We start from the raw sequence: 19504 nt of genomic DNA, 5'->3' as shown, positions 1-19504 counted from the left end.
TTTCAAATGGTTTTAAATCAATACCTGAGCTGACAGAAGTTAAAACGGTAGTACAAGAAAGGAAAACACATCAGCGCAATTCTGTCAAACTGTTTCAACATGTTCACAGCTGTAACATTTTTACACCATTTTTTCCCCCCATCTGTGGGACCTGTGCTTCAAACCTGTGAGGTGCACACATGAAACACGGTTTAAAAACATCACAAATATTTAAATAAACAGATATGGGGCACTCAATTGTGGTTGAGAAGCTCACCATGTATGCATATTTTCTTCTAATGCCGGCCATACACGGTTCGAATTTCGAAAGAATTTTCTTTCGAAAATCGTATCTAAGAATTTTCGTATGAATTTCGCACCATTAGTGGGCTGCAGCAACAGCCGATTTTCGTGCGGAAATAAAATTTGAGGAATCGGACATGTTGGAAATTTTTAGAAAAACGAACGATTTTCTGATCAATGATGGGAGAATCGTGCGAGAAACGTAAGAAAATGTACGGAGATAAAAGAAAATGTACGGAGATAAAAGAAAATGTACGGAGAGAAAAGAAGATTCCCAGCCAAGAAAATTCTTTTCTGTAGCAACATGAGGTGAAATTGAAGGCTTGGTCGGCCGAATTTCGAAAATCAATGGTGGCATCATCGGATCACAAAAAAAAACGAATTTTCTGATTTTGAAAAGAAAATTCGTTCGAAATTCGACCGTGTATGGCCTGCATAAGTTTGGACTGTTTGTTACAAGATCAGCAGCCTGGGTTGTGGAAGAACTAGCTACCACAAGTGTGTATCCTGCACTTTGGTGGAGAATGGTCTGGTTGGAGCAGATGGCGTTTCATTCTCGGCCAGGGCACTGGCAACAAATTTCACCACAGCAGTTGCAAAAGTGAGATAATATCGAGACGTTACTCACAGATTAAATAAAAACATCAGGACGTGCCGATTCCCAGTGTGTACAGTGTAACTAGAAGCACCTGTTTAGGGTGTAGTTCTGGAAGTAATAGGTAGAGTATAGCCAAAAGGTTCACCAGTCTGAAATGTTGCCCATCACTATCACTGCTTAGTTTTACAAGCCAATGTATTCAAAGGAAAAGTGTGCCATACATCTTATAGATATTTAATATGTTTCTGTAACAGTTCATTGTCAATGACAAGTGAGCTTACTAACACAAATGAACTATCTAGAAAATGTCTTATTACTCAACACAAAAATGGATATGCAAGTTGCTGGCACCCCTGGCTTTTCTAACAAAGCCTCCTGTATTTAAAAAATAAATATATATATATATATATATATATATATATATATATATATATATATATATATATATATATACACATACATACATATAGTGGGGACGGAAAGTATTCAGACCCCCTTACATTTTTCACTCTTTGTTATATTGCAGCCATTTGCTAAAATCATTTACTGTATTTATTGGCGTATAACACTCACTTTTCACCATGAAAATTGGGTGTAAATAGCGTGTGCGTGTTATACGCCAATACAAAAATTTTAAGTTTTCCCTGAAACTTCCCTCTTAAAATGAATGTGCGCGTTATACGCCGATAAATACGGTAAGTTCATTTTTTTCCTCATTTTCCACGCACAGCATCCCACATTGACAAAAAACAAAAACAAAAGAACAAAACAATTGTTGACATTTTTGCAGATTAAAAAAGAAAAACTGCCAAATTTTTTGCCTGTTTGGCATGTTCTGGTGCGAACTGAACCGGGGGGGGGGGGGGGGGGGGGGGGGAGGGGTGTGTTTGACCTGTTCCTAATCGGAATTTGTAAGAAAGGGGATATAAGTGACTTTGAACTGGACATGGTTGTTGGTGTCAGATGGGCTGGTCAGAGTATTTCAAAAACTGCGGTTCTACTGGGATTTTCTCACACAACCATCTCTAGGGATTATAGCTAAGAACAGGAAACTGAGGCTACAATTTGTACAGGCCAAAATTGGACAATAGAAGATTTAAAAAGTGTTACCTGGACTGACGAGTCTCGATTTCAGATGCGACATTCAAATGGTAGGGTCGCAATTTAGTGTAAACAACATGAAAGCATGGATCCATCCTGCCTTGTATCAACGGTTCAGGCTGGTGGTAGTGTAAGGGGATACACGGACTGAACACAGCCTCAAAGTCTGCTTTAACAGCTTCTGAACCACCCCACGCACATATACTGAGGCAGGGCAGCCCTTCAGAGCCAAATCATGTACGTCTGTTTCTTTTCTGGGTCTGGGGCACGCATGCGCGCCGCCAGCGACCAGTTCCCACGTTAATTAGACAAGGCAGACGCCAATCACCCAGCAATCGTTCCCGAGAGAGCCATTACAGCGGTTTGCTTTTCTAAACAAGGCAGACTGCTGTTCTGTCAGAGGGGTAGATGGAGATCCTGTGTTTCTGCTAAGCAGGAACATGGATCTCTGTCTTCCCCCAGTCAAAGCATCCCCTACAGTTAGCAAGCACTCCCAGGGAGCACATTAAACCCTTTGATCGCCCCTGATGTTAACCCCTTTCCTGCCAGTGTCCCTAGCACAGTGACAGTGCATTTTTTTTAGCACTAATCACTGTATTGGTGTCACTGATCCCCAAAAAAGGGTTACTTAGGGTCAGATCTGCCCGTCACAATATATCATAAATCTATCTCATAGTTTGTATAACATATGCATAAAATTTTGTGCAAACAAATCAATATACACATGTAGCAGGATACATATTGGCATAAATTGATGAAGAAATTAAAATTAGATATTTTACATTTTATTTTTTATTGGGTATGTTTAATAGCAGAAAGTAAAAAATGTTTTGTTTTAAATTGTCGGTTATTTTGGTTAATTTGTTTATAGCACAAAAAAACGCATAGGTGATCAAATACCACCATAAGAAAGCTCTATTTGTGGGAGGAAAATCTGAAGTCAATGTTATTTTGATACAGTGTCACACGACCGCATAACTGTCAGTTAAATTAACTTTATATGACACTGCCCACAGCCCACTTTACAGACCAGTGCTCTTTTCATTACAGCCTCTCTTTACATCACAGACCCCCTTTACAATAATGTAAAGGTGCACTGTGATGTACAAGGGGCTCTGATATGAAGGGCAACTGAAGTCGCTGATATAAGGGGGGGGGGGCTGTGTTGTAAAGAGGGGTTGTGGTGTGAAGAGTAGGGATGAACTCAGGCGTGTGCAGAGCCCGCCAGGAAGTCAGAGCGGCGCTGCACTAATCACAGGCAGTGTGAGACCTTTCCTGATCTCTGCAGCCGCACATCGGTAAATGTCTCACTGCCTGTGATTAGCGCAGTGCCGTGCTGACTTCCTGGGGAGCCCTGCACGTGGAGTGTGCAAACACGCCAGAGCTCATCCTTGGTGAAGATGGGCTGTGGACAGACTTTGTGAATATCCCATCGTCGACTTGGCCACCAAACACCCCCACCCTCTCTGGAAAATTGCCTGCCATGAAACCAGTCTCTGGTGCCAAAAAGGTTGGGGACGCAGGAATAGAGCATCTTTGGGATGTGGTGTAACAGGGGATTTGCATCATGGATGTGCAGCCACTGCGTGACACTATCATCTCAATATGGACCAAAATTTCTGAGAAATGTTTTCAACGCTTTGTTGGTTGACTTTATGTCACAAAGAATTAAGGCAGTTCTGAAGGCAAAAGGGGGTCCAACCCGATACTAGCAAGGTGTACCTAATAAAGTGGCCAGTGAGTGTAGTGTCACACCCTCTCCCCCCCCCCCTCCCGCCCAATGACTAATACATTTTTAATTGATTTGTGTGTGAAAGCTGGGAAAGAGATTTAGGGGAGGGTGTATCATTAAATACAAACAAAAAAAAAACTATACAAATAATGCTTATAATGAGATATATATAGATATATATATAACAGTTTTTTTTTCAGTTGAGCACAAGATGGTGATAGTAGTCTATGTACAAGAAAGTAATATAGGCTTACCTGTAGGTAAAAGTGGTTGTACAGGATGTACAACCACTTTAAGTGTATTTCAAAGAAGATAAAGTAATGCAAATTCATATATCATGAAAAAAGTATAAATCAGTTAACAAGTGTTTGGATATACAAGTGGGTGGTGCTCAATGCTCCAGAGAACGACATTCAAACATGACGTGCAACATGGTAAGGTGAGGTCAGGCTATCAGATGACACACCCTTACAGGATGTGTCCATGGCAGTTTAACTCACAGGTGAGCTAAATAATGCTCGTTTTTACTAAATGTGAGGAACAGTACTAGGAAAGGGGTGTTTTTTTTTTCTTCCCCCCTAGAGGTCTTAAAGCAGAATTTTTTTTTAAAGTTAGAGTTGGGATTTGAATGAATGAATGTGAGAGCTCAGTATCTAAGAACATTGTGTCACTTTCAACTATTTCAGAAGTCCTATGTGGCAATAGAAGAGCCATGTAATAGACTAAAACTTCCAAAAAAGTAAGCGTGACCCAGCTGCATTGTGGTAAAAGGTTTTATGTTCACTTTAGACCAAAACAAACATTTTGGATGTAGTTCAAAATAATATGTGAAGATAAAATCATGCACTGCTCTGGGCTGATTTGCATTGGTATGGACTTTAACATATAGGTAAAACAAAAAAAAAAGAAAAGAATAAAAGATGCAGAGAAACTATTTCAGTAAAACGCTTGTAAAATAAATGTGTGATAAAGCTATAGTAATATTACTAAAAAAGACGGCTCTAGAAAAATTGTGGAGATTACATATTTTTAAGTATGAACATTTTTCAGAAATCCGTGTTAGATTTCTTAATGTTATCCTGATTTAAAATAAATGAACATTATTTTAAGATAGTCTAACAACATTTCAGAGAATGGGTTGATTTGCTCATTAATTAAGACAACTGGTCAAAGGTCAGATTCATTTTGCTAGTTAAAATGTTTTACGATAACGGAAACATGCAATAAATCCTCTAAACAGGTTTGAGCTTCAAAAAAATAGTGCCATTCAAAGTTTCCTATGTTTTTTTCATATACTGTACACCAGGGGTTGACAAATTTGCTTGGAATCTAGGAGCCAGCTAAAAAAGTTAGGAGCCGGGTCCGTGACGGCGATCTGGACCTGTCCCTGGCCTGACATGGAGACAAGTGAGGGGAAGATAGCCCCAAGCCCCTCACCTGTCTCCAAGTCATTGCCTCCCATAGCTCTTAGAGGGACATTTTATTTATTTTTTTCAAATGACAATTTTTTTTTAAATTGCATTTTAGTGTAAATTGAGATGTGAGGTCTCTCTGACCCCAGATCTCATATACAAGAGGACCTGTCATGCTTTTTTCTATTACAAGGGATTTTTACATTCCTTGTAATAGGAACAAAAGTGACACATTTTTTTTTTTTTTAAAGAACAGTGAAAAAAATAAAAATAAAAGTTAAAATAAAAAAAAAATACAGAGACCTCCTCTGTAACTTAAAAAGTGCAACCTGTAGAATTTTTTAAATGTCGCCTATGGAGATTTTAAAGGGTAAAAGTTTGTCGCCATTCGATGAGCGGGCGCAATTTTGAAGCATGACATGTTTGGTATCGATTTACTCTACGCAACATTATCTTTCACAATATTAAAAAAAAATTGGGCTAACTTTACTGTTGTCTTATTTTTTTTTTTTTTATTAAATACATTTTCCCCAAAAAAGTGCGCTTGTAAGTCCGCTGTGCAAATACGGTGTGACAGACAGTATTGCAACGACCACCATTTTATTCTCTAGGGTGTTAGAATAAAATATATATATAATTTTTAGGGGTTCTGAGTAAAGGGAAGGAAGATAGGCTGGCAGGCAGGGAAAATTAGCATTGCATCCATTAGCATTGCTGGTTGTAATTCCAACGGCCACCACAAGAGGGCGCCAGATTACAGAAGGAACCATAGGATCGTAGAAGGCCTCAAAGCCGGGGGCTAAATTACCGGCCGGCGGCGGCGCGGCCCGACGCGATCGCGCCGGGGGGGGCCGCGGAGACAGCATACCCCCAGCTGTGCTGCCCCAGGCGCCAGGTCTGGAATTCTAGTCGCAAATGCGACCGGGCGCCCGGGTTTTGTCGAGCCCTGCTGTACACCAATATAAAATACACAAAGCTCCTTTAATATCCTCTAAGTCTCAGAAATTGCAGCTGCCTCAAAATAAAACAGAACTACTGAACAACCAATAGCCACCATTACAAATAATAAAATCATTGAGCAATAGCTTAAAGTGTATGTAAACCCTAACAAAGGAATTGTTCTATTTTGGTCTACTAAATATACAATATAGTGTTTGTAATATCTGTTCAATAAGGACCTATACATTTTGTCATAAATCTTGGGAGTTGACAACTTCCTGCCATCTCTGGCTCTGCAAAAAAGGAGGTCGTTGCAGAGATGAGGAGGGTCTGTGTTCTTTGTAGTCCATCAGAAATGATGTAGGCAGGGATGACCACTCACCACTCTTTGGACTTCAGAGCCAAACATACACTGTGTTGTCATGTGAAAGTGGAAGCTAATGACACACTGCATTTAAGGCACATCAACGTTTTTTGTTTTTGCAGCATGTTTAAAGCACAAGATTAGCTAAAAAGGGAAAAAAACCTCTTACACCTACAGCTTTAGACCCATCATTTACCTGTACTGATGCATGTCCCACATTGTGCAGGCAGCTGGATCCTGGGGAAATCTTCACTGCAGGGATGCCTGTCCTCTTCCTGTCTCTGAATCTTCAGGCACATCAGCAGTACATATCCCCTCCTTCCTCCTCCTCCAATGAGAAAAGATCTTACATGTTTTGTACTGCCTGTAAACCAATCTATGAGAGGGGGAGAGTCTGATCAGTCACAGGATTCTCTCCTTCATTCACAGATCGTGTTAAAAGCAGCATAATCAATGAGCAAACTTTTCACATTGAAGGAAAGGGATGGGGAGGGAGGTTGTGGTTCGTGTTCACATTGTACCATTGATACTGCTGTTCTATCTGAAGGCCTGAAGCTGTAGCACTAGAATTTCAGACACAGAGAGAGGATAGTCATCCCCTACGGTGAAGATTTTTCAGGATCCAGCTGCCTGCACAACATGGGACATACTTAATTAAGAGGCAAGTGGTGCGGCTAAAAACGTAAAAGAAGATTTAAAATACAGAATTTTTGTTCTTTTGGTCGGGTTTGACATAAAAACTCTAAAATAATGCATTCATTACTGGATAACACCAATATTCCAGTTTTAACACCACAAAATTGCTAAAACCTGCAAAGCAGTCCCCAGAGTATGCCATCGCTACACGGCATGACCTTAAAGATCAAGGTGACAGCACTGGGACACCTTGAAATGTAATATTGATTCCAATATTGTAGATCCAAAATTAGATCACAGAGTGTACATGTTTTCTTTATTCCATTGTCCTAACTTACTGATAAATGCAATTACCACATGCAGTTAATCATTTTGTTGATTTTAACCCAAAATATAATTTTCACAATCTTGTGCATCCTGGAAATTCTCTCTCTTTAAATGCAGACAGGAATGTGAGTGTCTACTAGACTAAAAAGGAAAATATCTGTTGTTTTTTTTCTTAAACGCCGTTATATGCAATAACCATTTGATTTTCAGAAATAGCACCAAATCCCAATCTAGGCAGGCTTTATGAATAAGCTCTGTTGTGACACTAAATAAGAATACATATTAAACAGTCATGCCTAGACTTTGCTAGTCCAAGATATGATTAATGCAGCCTATCAGGAGCCAGATGGTGCAGAACCAGCAGCATCAATCAAAATGAAAAGACCACTCAGTGCTATCTATAATGATGTGCTCACAGATGGAAATTCGGTTCCTACAGCCTAGCCCATAATACAGAGACACAGGCAAGTAAACATAGCTGCTGCATCCCAAAGGACCTGCACCCAATGCTCTGCCCTCGCTTTGTTAAGCAAAAAACTGCAGACTTTTGATTTGAGGAAAGCTACCGAATCTAGCTGGGATTAGCACAAAACGCACACAAAAGTTTCAACTGACAAAATAATTCCTTGTTTTTTTGCAGTAATGGCAGACTCTGTCAAGCAGTTATCATCCTTTAGATGTAATAAAGGGCATTCACATTCATTAACCAGGCAGCTGACACTTTCCTTTGTAAACTGGCATCTAACGACTTTTCACACTCCCTCAAATAAACCATACTGAGCTACACACATTGCTAAGAGGTTTTCATTTCCTATTACTATTCAACAGACTGTAATGATTGGATAGGTCTATCGGTCCACCAAAGAATGAGGTGCACTAGAGAAAATTACTGCCATTTTTTTGGTGTGTTTTAATATATTTTTTAGACTACACCATTTCAAAGTTTTATTTTCATTCCCGTTACTGAAGGGACTACCAAGTCACAAGAAATTAACACAATCTATTTAATACATTTCAAAATTCTGTGGCAGTTAATCCCTTATTTAGTAGAGAATGCAATGTAATGTCAATAGACATTTTGAAATATTACCCAAGAAAAAAATAGGCAAAACAAAAAAAATAAAAAAAAATTAAAAATACAACAAACTTTTAAGTTGTGTTGCACGAGCACTACTCCCATGCACTGTTGCCAACCTAACAGGTCACAAACTAACACAAATCAACAGATTTTCCATTATATTCTATTTTTTTGGTTTCATTTTGAAAATACATTTTGCCCCTTTTGGAAACATCTTAACAGCTTAAGAAAAGATAATAAATGTGCTCCTTATTACTTCAAATTTTGAAACTGACTATATTAGAAGCTATTTAGTAATGCCGTTATTGATCCTTTTACATTTAAAAGAGCTTCTGGACCAGCTGCCACAGTTATACTGTGGCAGGTTGGCTCCCCTGCGCGAGTCGTCTTAGCTGTACGTCGGCTCTTTAAAAAGCTTTAGCAGGCCCGTCTGCAGCATGTCCACAGAGCTGATGCGCATGTCCGATGGGCGCAACGACCCCCGGGCACCTGCAATCGCTCGTGACAGAGCAAGAACCTGGATCTGTGTGTGTAAACACACAGATCCCGGTTCTCTCAGGGGAGTAGAGACAGATGGTGTGCTCCTACTAAGTAGGAACACCGATCGGTCTCCTCCCCTAGTCAATCCCATCTCCCCCCCCACAGTTAGAACGCACCTAAGGAACACAGTTAACCCCTTAATCGCCCCCTAGTGTTAACCCCTTCCCTGGCAATGACATTAATACAGTAATCAATGGGTATTTTTAGCTCTGATCGCTGTATAAATTTCACAGGACTCAAAAAAGTGTCAAAAGTGTTCAATCTGTCCACTGCAATGTAAAAATTGCAGATTGTCGCTATTATAATAATAAATAATAAAAATGCCATAAATCTATCCCCTATTTTGTATATGCTATAACGTTTGCGCAAACCAATCAATATACACTTATTGCAATTTTTTTTTACCAAAAATATGTAGAAGAATACATATCTGCCTAAAGAGAGAATTTTTTTTTTTTTTTAATTTGGGATATTTATTATAGCAAAACGTACAAAATATTGTGTTTTTTCAAAATTGTTGCTCTCTCTTTGTTTATAGCACAAAAAATAAAAACGACAGAGGTGATCAATTACCACCAAAAGAAATCTTTGGTGAAAAAAAGGACATCAATTTTGTTTGGGTACAACATCGCACAACCACGCATTTGTAAGTTAAAGTGACGTATCGCAAAAAATGGCCTGGTCAGGAAGGGGGTAACTTCTTGGGCTGAAGTGGATAAAGGTAATCTACATGAATGAAATACATATATCTGTGAATGTGTCCAGCTTATTATTATAGTCATGGGATTATGATTTTAAATGGTTTCATATGTGCTGGGGCAGCCATATTTGCACATGGTGAGCTACGTCTATCATATCCATAATTGAGCCAGCCTGCACACTGCAATGCTTGCCAGATAAACATCCATCAAGAGAAGAAGCTCCTAATTTGTACATAACACCAGTGGCAAATAAAAGGAGTGCAGAATATGTGGGTTGTTAAGAGAATTAAAGACCAGGAGGCCAAGGGGATGGTAAAAATAAAAATGCATGTCAATGTTATTAGTCATTTTTATCAGCTTTGAACGTTTTTAGGGCCTGTCACCCTTCAGATTTCTGCAATGGCATTCTTCATATTCTACTCCGTAAAAGTTTGCTGTATATATGCAGTACAGTTGCCTTTGCCAGCAGTTCTACCTGTGAAAATGACAGCTGGGACTTCTGTGTAAATACACCAACTGGCTCTAGTGACTGCTATCAATACAATAGTATATATACTACAATGTATTTATTTCCATTATTTATGAAAAAAACAAAAGCATTTCATTTGTAAATATCTTTGCAATGCTTTGTATCAGAAATTTCATTTTGGTGTCATTATTTATAGTATGTATGCGGTTTTATCTGCAAGAAAGCAATTTTATAAAAAAAAAAAAAAACTGTGTTCCAAGTATATTGATTTATTTTTGGCCTGTAGATCTGGGTGCATTTACTAAAGGCAATAAGTCTTTGCAGTTGCACGCATTTTCCTACACAAATTAATTAAAATTTTGCTTTGTAAAGAATATCTAATCAAGTGCAAGGGAAAAAAACAAAGAAACAAAAAACTGAAAAACAAAAAAAAAAAAAGTTTTTGACTGCACGTGATTGAATGAAAGGAATCAGCAGAGCTTTACCACATTCACTAAGCACTGGGGGAAATAAGTGCAAAGTCTATTTGCCTTTAGTGAATCCCCCCACTGAGTAGAAAAAAAAAGTGTCATCAAAAGAGAGCCTTGTTTTTTTAATTTATTTAATTTATTTTTTAATCTTAAGTAATGAGAAAATTACTGGAAAAACAGATGCCTTGCTGTGGTCTATAAAGGGAATATAGGCACGAGACCTGCAGTGATAAAACAATTCATTTCAATCCAATCAGCAAAAACACATTACATATTTTGTTCAACAGTAAAACTGGATCCTCAGTTTCTTTTGCAGAAGCAGAGCTAGGTGGAGAGCCCTCAGCTTGCTGATTTAGCAATAAAGGAGCATTAACACATCCCTTTGCTCACTCTACACCAAGTTCAGCTACCCTTGCCACATTGAATAGTAGGGTGACACCAATACATCCTGCCACAATGCCCTGTGTCACTTGCCTGCTTTCACTTCTAGCCCCTAAAACATCATGTGGCGGACCCTGAGAACAGTGGGCAAGTACATCCTAGGTATGTATTGTGACGCAGCTAATCAGGAGCAGCCTGAAAGCTTGCTTTGACATTTCAGGAACAGCACATTAGTCTGGGAAGGCTCCTTACGGATATGGTCTGCTCTATTTAGGATCAATATGGGAAACGTGAAGTAAAATTATTGCCATGATTTTATTGCTTTATTGGCAGTCTCTACAGCAGGAGAAGTATATATGAGAGATCAAAGCACTTACATGCCATAAAGAGCATGGCCACTGCGGGTGTAAAACTTAGTAACAATTTATGTGTCAGTGCTTGAAGAGGAAATAAAGTGGCGTTTAAGTGACTCACTTAAGATCATTAAACCCTCTTGCTAAGCAATGCTCTGCAGGATACACCAACTTCTAGCGAAAGAAAAGTTTCCTTTCTTAAGCCTTGTTGAAGCAATTCATGTGTTATGTCTCATTGACTAAACAATTATAAACAAGGTAAAATTAGTAAAAAAAAAAAAAAAAGTAAAACACTTATAGCCCATGTACACTGGGCAGTAGTGGTAAAGCGCCGCTAGTTTTAGCGGCGCTTTACCGCTGTTATAGCGGCACTTTGGTGGCACTATTCGGGTGGGAGCGGGCGCTTTTAACCCCCTAGAAGGGGTTAAAGTGCCTGTGTAGTGCCGTTGCTGAAGCGCTTTTCCAATGGGCAGGGGCAGTGGAGAAGCAGTGTATACACCGCTCGCAAACCGCCCCAAAGATGCTGCTTGCAGGACTTTTTCTAACATCCTGCAAGTGCACCGCTCCAGTGTGAAAGCACTCAGGCTTTCATACTGCACTGCAGGCATTTTTTAATGTCACAACATGGGTGGGTGGCACTTAACCCAATAACAAAGTCAAACCAGGATCAGAGGAGTGTACATGTTATTAGAAGGGATGTACTGGTTAATAAAGTGGCTGTAAAGGCAGAAGTTTTTTTATCTTAATGTGTTCTATGCATTAGTATAAAAAGCCTTCTTATGCAGAAGCCCACCCCAATACTTACCTGAGCTCCATATACCATCTAGATCCAGCGATGTTAAAGGAGTCTCGGCTGTCCAGGACTCCCCTCCTCATGGGCTGAGACAGCAGTGCTGCGCCATTAGCTCCCGCTGCTGTCAAAGTCAGTCAGCCAATGAGGAGAGAAAGGGGCGGGGCTGGGTTGTGGCTCCTTGTCTGAATGGACACAGGGAGCTGCGATTCGGCTTGGGTGCCCCCATAACAAGCTGCTGGCTGTGGGATAACTTAACAGGAGGGAGATACCAAAAGCACCAAAGAGGGACCCGAGAAGAGGAGGATCCAGGCTGATCTGTGCAAAACCACTGCACACAGAAGGTATGCATAACAAGTTTGTTATTTTTTAACTAAAACAGACCGAGACTTTAGTAACGCTTTAAGGTAAGAGTAGACATCTTGTTTAGCCTGCTCTTAGGCAGGCCTTTACTCTAGATTAAAAAAGACTGTTCTCTACGTACACAGCAAGACAAACCTTTGAAGCGGAGACTGTACTGTACAACCACGATTTAATAAAGGTAACTTTTAAATAAAAGTCGTTTTGTATATATCCTGCCCTATCATATTTATATGACATATGCTTAGGTACTTACAATTTTAGATCAACTTTTATGTTGGCGGGGTTAAACTTAAAAATAAAAGTCAGACCTACACAGTTTATGACTAGCAGCCAAAATCAGATTACAGTGATCTGAAGAGTCATTTTGGTTAGTAACACACAGGGGACCACATGTATATAAATTACCCACATCAACGTATAAAAAGAAAATAGTTTTAACTATAACTGAGAAAACAACGCATAACAAATAGGTCTCAGGTGAAAATTCCAGCAGCTGAATAAAAGCAGGAAAGCCAAAAAAAAAAAAAAAAATCACAGAAGTGCAGATGCTAGTTGGTCCCCTACAGGATGCCAGCCAGCAGGAGACTAAGAGGCTTTATTTACAGCATTCTTTGAGGATTACTTCACATCTTTTCTTTGCCAGAGTGGGATGAAAACAACTAAGTTGCTGGCATGAAAAAAAAGCACTGATCTATGATCTTAAAGACATTATAAACCTTCTTACCTGCACCTTGTGTTTTTCCCCTGCAGAAGATGTGCAACGATCATGTCGTTTCATGTGGGGTTCTTTACGAAAAGCAAATCCACTTTGCACTACAAGTGCACTTGAAATTGCACTGAAAGTGCACTTATAAGAGCATTCGCCATAGGTCCGAGGGGGGCATGCAAGGAACATCAAAGACAGCAGTTTAGCTTGCACATGGTTGGATGATAAAATCAGCAGAGCTTCCCCTCATTTCAGATCTACCCCTCAGATTTACAGCGACTGCACTTCCAAGTGCACTTTCAGTGTGATTTTAAGGCACTTTGCACTTGTAGTGCAAAGTGGATTTGCCTTTTATAAATAACCCCCATGGTGTTGTATATTGCCTTGTAATCATAGGCTATAGTAGAGTACATTTTCAGATTTCTTTGTCCATTGTTGCGGTTTGTATAGAAACAGATGGCATGGTTCTGCACAGGTTCATGCATGACCTCTAAGAATTAACATTTCTTGTGAAGAAACTATATATCCCACAGTTCCTGGGTCTCTCAGCTTAGTGTTCTGCAGGTAAGAGCTAAAAAGTAATTAGATATGGCACAGCCAAAAGCAGGTAGAGAAATTAAAGAAAAATATGTGTTTTTATCAAATTTGCACTCCCACATTTGTGATGCAATACAGAGAAATGGCAAGGCATGGGCTGAACTCCATATGACCCAGAACAAGAAGTTGTTTGTCCCTTTAGTAACTAGCGACAAAAACTAGGTGAACAAATACATGGACATAGAGTAATCAATCAGCGATGACATCATGAACTGCAGTAACAACATGTGTGTCCCTTATTACAGGATAAGGTAAAAAAAGCAGGACAAGTCAGAGGATATTGGAGGCTGGATTCAATGAGATGTTTAACCAGAGGAGAAAAAGATAGAGGGGGACACCTTTTACAGCTGGAATAACAAAACAAACAAAAGTGCATTACGATCTTATTAACTGAAGGGGTCACATATGCTGGTGAATGTTTCACAATATGAAATGTCGCACTGAGTAACAAAGCACTAAGGTTTTGGTCACATCATACAGAGTGGTGTATTGATCAAACAGCATTAAAGTTTTAAATCCACACCGGAGAGTTGGCTTCCCAAATAAAATCTGTTTGGACCATACCATGCTTTGAAAAAGTATTCATACCACGTGAAATTTTCCACCATTTTGTCGTGTTACAACCAAACACGTAATTGTATTTTTGGGTATGTCTCTATCAGCTTTGCACATCTAGAGTGACATTTTTGGCCATTCTGCTTTGCAAAATAGCTCAAGCTCTGTCAGAATGCATGAAGTGCACCTGTGAACAACAATTTTCAAGTCTTGCCATAGATTCTCAATTGGATTTAGGTCCGGACTTTTTCTGGGCCATTCTAACACATGAATATGCTTTGATCTAAACAATTCCATTGTAGCTCTGTCTGTACGTTTAGGGTCGTTGTCCTGCTGGAAGGTGAGCCTCCGTCCCAGTCTCAAGTCTTTTGCAGACTCTTCATAGATTTCCCTGTATTTGGCACCATCCATCTTCCCATCAACTCTGACCAGCTTCACTGTACCTGTTGAAGAAAAGCATCTCCACAATAGGATGCTGCCACCATGTTTCACAGTGAGGATGGTGTGTTCAGGGTGATGCACATTGTTAGTTTTACACCACACATAGCATTTAGATCTTAGGCCACAAAAGTTAAATTTTGGTCTCACCTGACCTGAGCACCATCTCCCACATGTTTGCTATGTCCCTCACATGGCTTCTCGCAAACTGCAAACAGGAATTCTTATGGCTTTCTTTCAACAGTGGCTTTCTTCTTTCCACTCTTCCATAAAGGCCAGATTTGTGCCGTGTACAACTGTTAGCTGTCCTGCAAACAGATTCTCCCACTTGAGCTGTGGATCTCTGCAGCTCCTCCGGGCTCCTTTGCTGCTTCTCTGATTAATGCTCTTGTTGCTCAGCCTGTCAGTTTAGGTGGACGGCCATGTCTTGGTAGGATTGAGTTGTGCCATACTCTTTCCATTTCCGGGTGATGGATGGAACAGTGCTCTGTGAGATGTTTAAAGCTTGGGATATTTTTTTTTTTATAACCTGACTCTGCTTTAAACTTTCCACAACTGACCCGTCTGGTGTGTTCCTTGCCCTTCATGATATTGTTTGTTTATTAAGGTTCTCTAACAAAGCTTTGAGGGCTTCACAGGACAGTTGTATTTATACTGAGATTAAATTACACACATGTGGACTCTATTTACTAATTAGTTGACTTTTGAAGGCATTTGGTTCCACTAGGTTTTAGTTAGGGGTATCAGAGTAAAGAGGGCAGAATACAAATACAATCCACACTTTTTCAGATATTTATATGTGAAAACCATGTGACACTTTGTGTTGGTCTATCACATAAAATCCCATTAAAATACATGTACGTTTTTGGCTGTAACAAGACAAAATGTGGAAAATGTCAAGGGGTATTAATACTGTTTCATAGCACTGTATACAGTATATTGCTTTGGAAAACAAATAGTAGCGTATTTATTTGATATTATTTATGAGCAGAGTGTAATTTAGCATAAATAGATGTGGTTTGCACAATGGATTAGAACAGGGGTAGGCAACCTTTTGAGCACAGCATGCCGAAAAATGTTTTCAAAGAAATTGAGCGTGCCGATTTTATAACAAAAAAAAATGTCAACTTCACACTCTCAATCACGAAAAGGATTTTTTTTATAAAGTAAATGCTGTAAACTACTTGAGTAGTAATGACAAATTAACATGCTGCACTCTCACGCCTCAGATCAGCCCCAGTTCCTGCAACTCCACACTTCAGATCAGCCCCACATCAGGCACCTTCGCACCTCAGATCACTGTCCCCCCTGCTCATCTGCCCCACCACTGTAACCCCCTGCACATCTGCCCCGCCACTGTAACCCCCTGCACATCTGCCCCGCCACTGTAACCCCCCTGCACATCTGCCCCGCCACTAACCCCCTGCACATCTGCCCCGCCACTGTAACCCCCTACACATCTGCCCCACCACTGTAACCCCCTGCTTATCTGTCCCACCACTGTAACCCCCTGTACATCTGCCCCACCACTGTACCACCCTGCTCTTCTATCCCACTCCCACCACTGTAACCCCCCTGCTCATCTGCCCCACCGATGTTCCCTCTTTCTCATCTGACCCACCACTGTACCTCCCCGCACACATCTGCTCCACCCCCGTACCTATATGCTCTTCTGTCTCACCACTGAACCATCTTCTCTTCTGTCTCTTCTAACACTAAACTTATCTGCTCATTTGCCCTACCACTATAACATCCTTTCTCATCTGCCCCACCTCTGTTTCCCCTGCTCTTCTGCCCCACCACTGTATCCCCCTGCTCATGTGTTCCACTGATGTACCTCCTTTCTTCTCTAGACCCCACTCTGCACATCTGCCCCACCTTTGTACCCCCCTGCTCCTCTGCCCATCTGTCCTACCAATGTACTTCCTTTCTCCTCTGGCCCACCTCTGTACCCCCTGCTCTTCTGCCCAACCACCGTAACCCCCTGATCATCTGTCCCATCAATGCACCTCCTTTAAAATCTGACCCACCGCTTTACCCACCTGCTCTTCTGTCCCACTGCTGAACCCCTTTCTCATCTGTCCAAACATTGAAAACCCCCTGCTCATCTGTCCCACCACTGTACCTATCTGCACATCTGCTCCGCCCCTGTATCCCCTTGCTCTTCTGTCTCACTACTGAACCACCTTCTCATCTGTCCTAACACTGAACCCATCTGCTCATCTGTCCCACCACTGTAACCCCCTGCTCATCTGTCCCACCAATACACCTCCTTTCACATCTGCCCCACGGCTCTACCCCCCTGATTTTCTGTTCCACCACTGTAACCCCCTTTTCATCTGGCCCAGCACTGAACCTCCTGCTCTTCTATCCCACTGCTGAACCCCTTCTTATGTCTTCCACCACTGTACCTCCCTGCATATCTGCCCCAAAACTGTACCCTCCCCTCCTGCTCTTCTGTCCCACCTCTGAACCCCTCCTGCTCATTTTCTCCATTGATGTAGCCTCCTGCTCATCTGTTCCACCAATGTACGTTCTTCTCATCTATGATACTTGTGACATGCAGAGTGGTGATGAGACACATCTACCTGTCCTGGCACACTCATCCTGCTGATCCACCTCATACATCCAGCACACGTGCTAGTATGTGATGTCACATACAAGCATCTGGAATGGATGTGCAATGATGAGCTCAGGTCAGGAGCATTTTCTGAAAGCAGTGGGCTTGTGTGTAGGATCATAAGTTAGGTCCCTGCAGCTGAGAAGCACATTGATGCACCCAAGCCATGTCAGCTTGAGGTGGTGCCAGGAGTCAAGTGATCATCTGATTTTAGTCAGTAAAGGGCTGATATTAAGGGGGTAGGCATTGTGGAAATTTATGAGGGATCTCAGTCAGTCCCCAGACTTGATAGATTTAGTTTGCCAATGAAAGGGAAAGTTTTGTTGGACCAGATTTAGGAGATGGCTGGGTAAGGATAAGTTCAGGGCTTCTGTTTTGGCTATGTTCAGTTTAAAGTTGCTGTGAGAGCCAAATCAATCAATCTCATGGAGGAATGAGGGGATGCTAGTGTGTGGTTGTGTCACAAAGTAGTAGGTCGTCTGCATATAGGGGGAGCTTACAATGGGCCAAGGGGGTGGGGATAGCATGTATGCATTCATTGCGACAAATTGCCTGGGCTAGGTGTTCAGTGGTTATAGGAAAAAGGAGAGGGGATAGTGGGCAACCCTGTCTGGTCCCATTGTTGATCTGAAATGTCTCTAAATGTTCGCCGTTAGCAGTAACATTTGCTGAGATGTTGGAATAGAGGGACATAATTTTAGCTAAAAGTCTGGGTTCTAATCTTATCTGCTATAGGTAATAGTCGGAGAATCGGCCAGCTGACCCTATAAAATGCTTTATCCGCGTCACATGCTAGTAGGCAGGCGGGATATGTTAACGTTGAGCATAGGTAAACAGACAAATCCTACTTGATCACTGTGTATCAGATCAGGGAGTATGGGGCCAAGACTGTTTGCTATTATCTTGGAGAACAATTTAAGGTCAACATTTAATTGTGAGATGGGCCTATAGTTACTATAGCTGGCGTGGTCTTTCCCTGGCTTGGGTATGACAACTATTTGTGCTTGTAGTAGATGAGAGGATAGGGGTTGCGTATCATCCACTTCCTCGAAGGCCCATACCATGATTGGGGCCAGCTGATGGGCAAATGTCTTGTAGAAGCACAGTGTGTAATCATCAGGCCCAGGACTCTTGCCATTTTTGAGGCTCTTGAGTGCAAGTAAACAGTCATTTGTGGTGATGGGCGCTTCAAGGTCCTCAATAGCACTGGCAGAGATCATGGGTAGGGCCGTGTCTTGGATGTACGCGGACATGTCAGGGTCATCTGAGCTGGGTAGTGCCCCCAATTTGATGGGAGGGGGGTATAGTGAGGAATACAGTATAGTGAGGAATAATAATTTCTGAATTCAGGAAACTATCTCCAAGTTCTTGTGGAGTTTACGGTTAGGGTGTGCAAGAATATGTGGGATGCTTTGTCTGCGTCTTCGTGGGTGAAGGATTTACGCTAGGCATTAGCCACATTTGTTGGCCTGCATACAATGGAGTCTTCCCTTATCGCGGACAGCTAGGGAGCGTTCTGTCAAAGGGTTTTAGTTTCTAGTGTGAGTTGCCTTAAGGGATGCAATGAGCACACAGACACTTAATGTCTGCTATGTGGGCTTTTTTTAGTCTAGAGCTGTGCTGGATAAAGATTCCCCATAGTATGCATTTCAACGTCTACCACTTGTTCATGTCAGAGGTCACATCAGTAGCATGAGTGTGTGTGAAGTCCCTAATTGCACAGAAGATCACGGTCTTGCATGCTAGGCTAGATAATAAGTCTGGGAAGCCTGCCCAGTATAAATTGTACTGGGGCATGGTCTGACCAGAGTTTGATTCAAATATGACAGGAGAGGTCAAAATATAGCAGTGATTGTGAAAACAAGATGTAGTCTATTCTGCTATAAGACCCATGTGCTGAGGAGAAAAATGTGTAGTCCCTACCAGTAGGATTGAGTATTCTCCAGGTATCCACCAAAGACAGGTTGATGAAGAAGGATCGTATTTTGGTTAAAGTGGATGGTGAGATGTGGGACTTAACGGTGGAGGATTTCAGTCTCGTTACCAGTGGGA

The 19504-nt window shown here is 41.2% G+C and overlaps 1 protein-coding gene across 1 annotated transcript in view; it reads right to left on the bottom strand.

Moving 5' to 3' along the window:
- The window catches only part of CDKAL1 (CDKAL1 threonylcarbamoyladenosine tRNA methylthiotransferase), a 1106309-nt gene that overhangs the window by 238967 nt on the left and 847838 nt on the right, over positions 1-19504 (bottom strand). The window lies entirely within an intron of this gene.

The sequence above is a fragment of the Lithobates pipiens genome, unplaced genomic scaffold (assembly GCF_037356315.1).
Source record: "Lithobates pipiens isolate NorthernLeopardFrog02 unplaced genomic scaffold, aLitPip1_a1.2 Scaffold_19, whole genome shotgun sequence".
Taxonomy (NCBI): Eukaryota; Metazoa; Chordata; class Amphibia; order Anura; family Ranidae; genus Lithobates; species Lithobates pipiens.
Note: the sequence above shows the minus strand (reverse complement) of the source record. Positions and strands in the feature narration are given on the sequence as shown.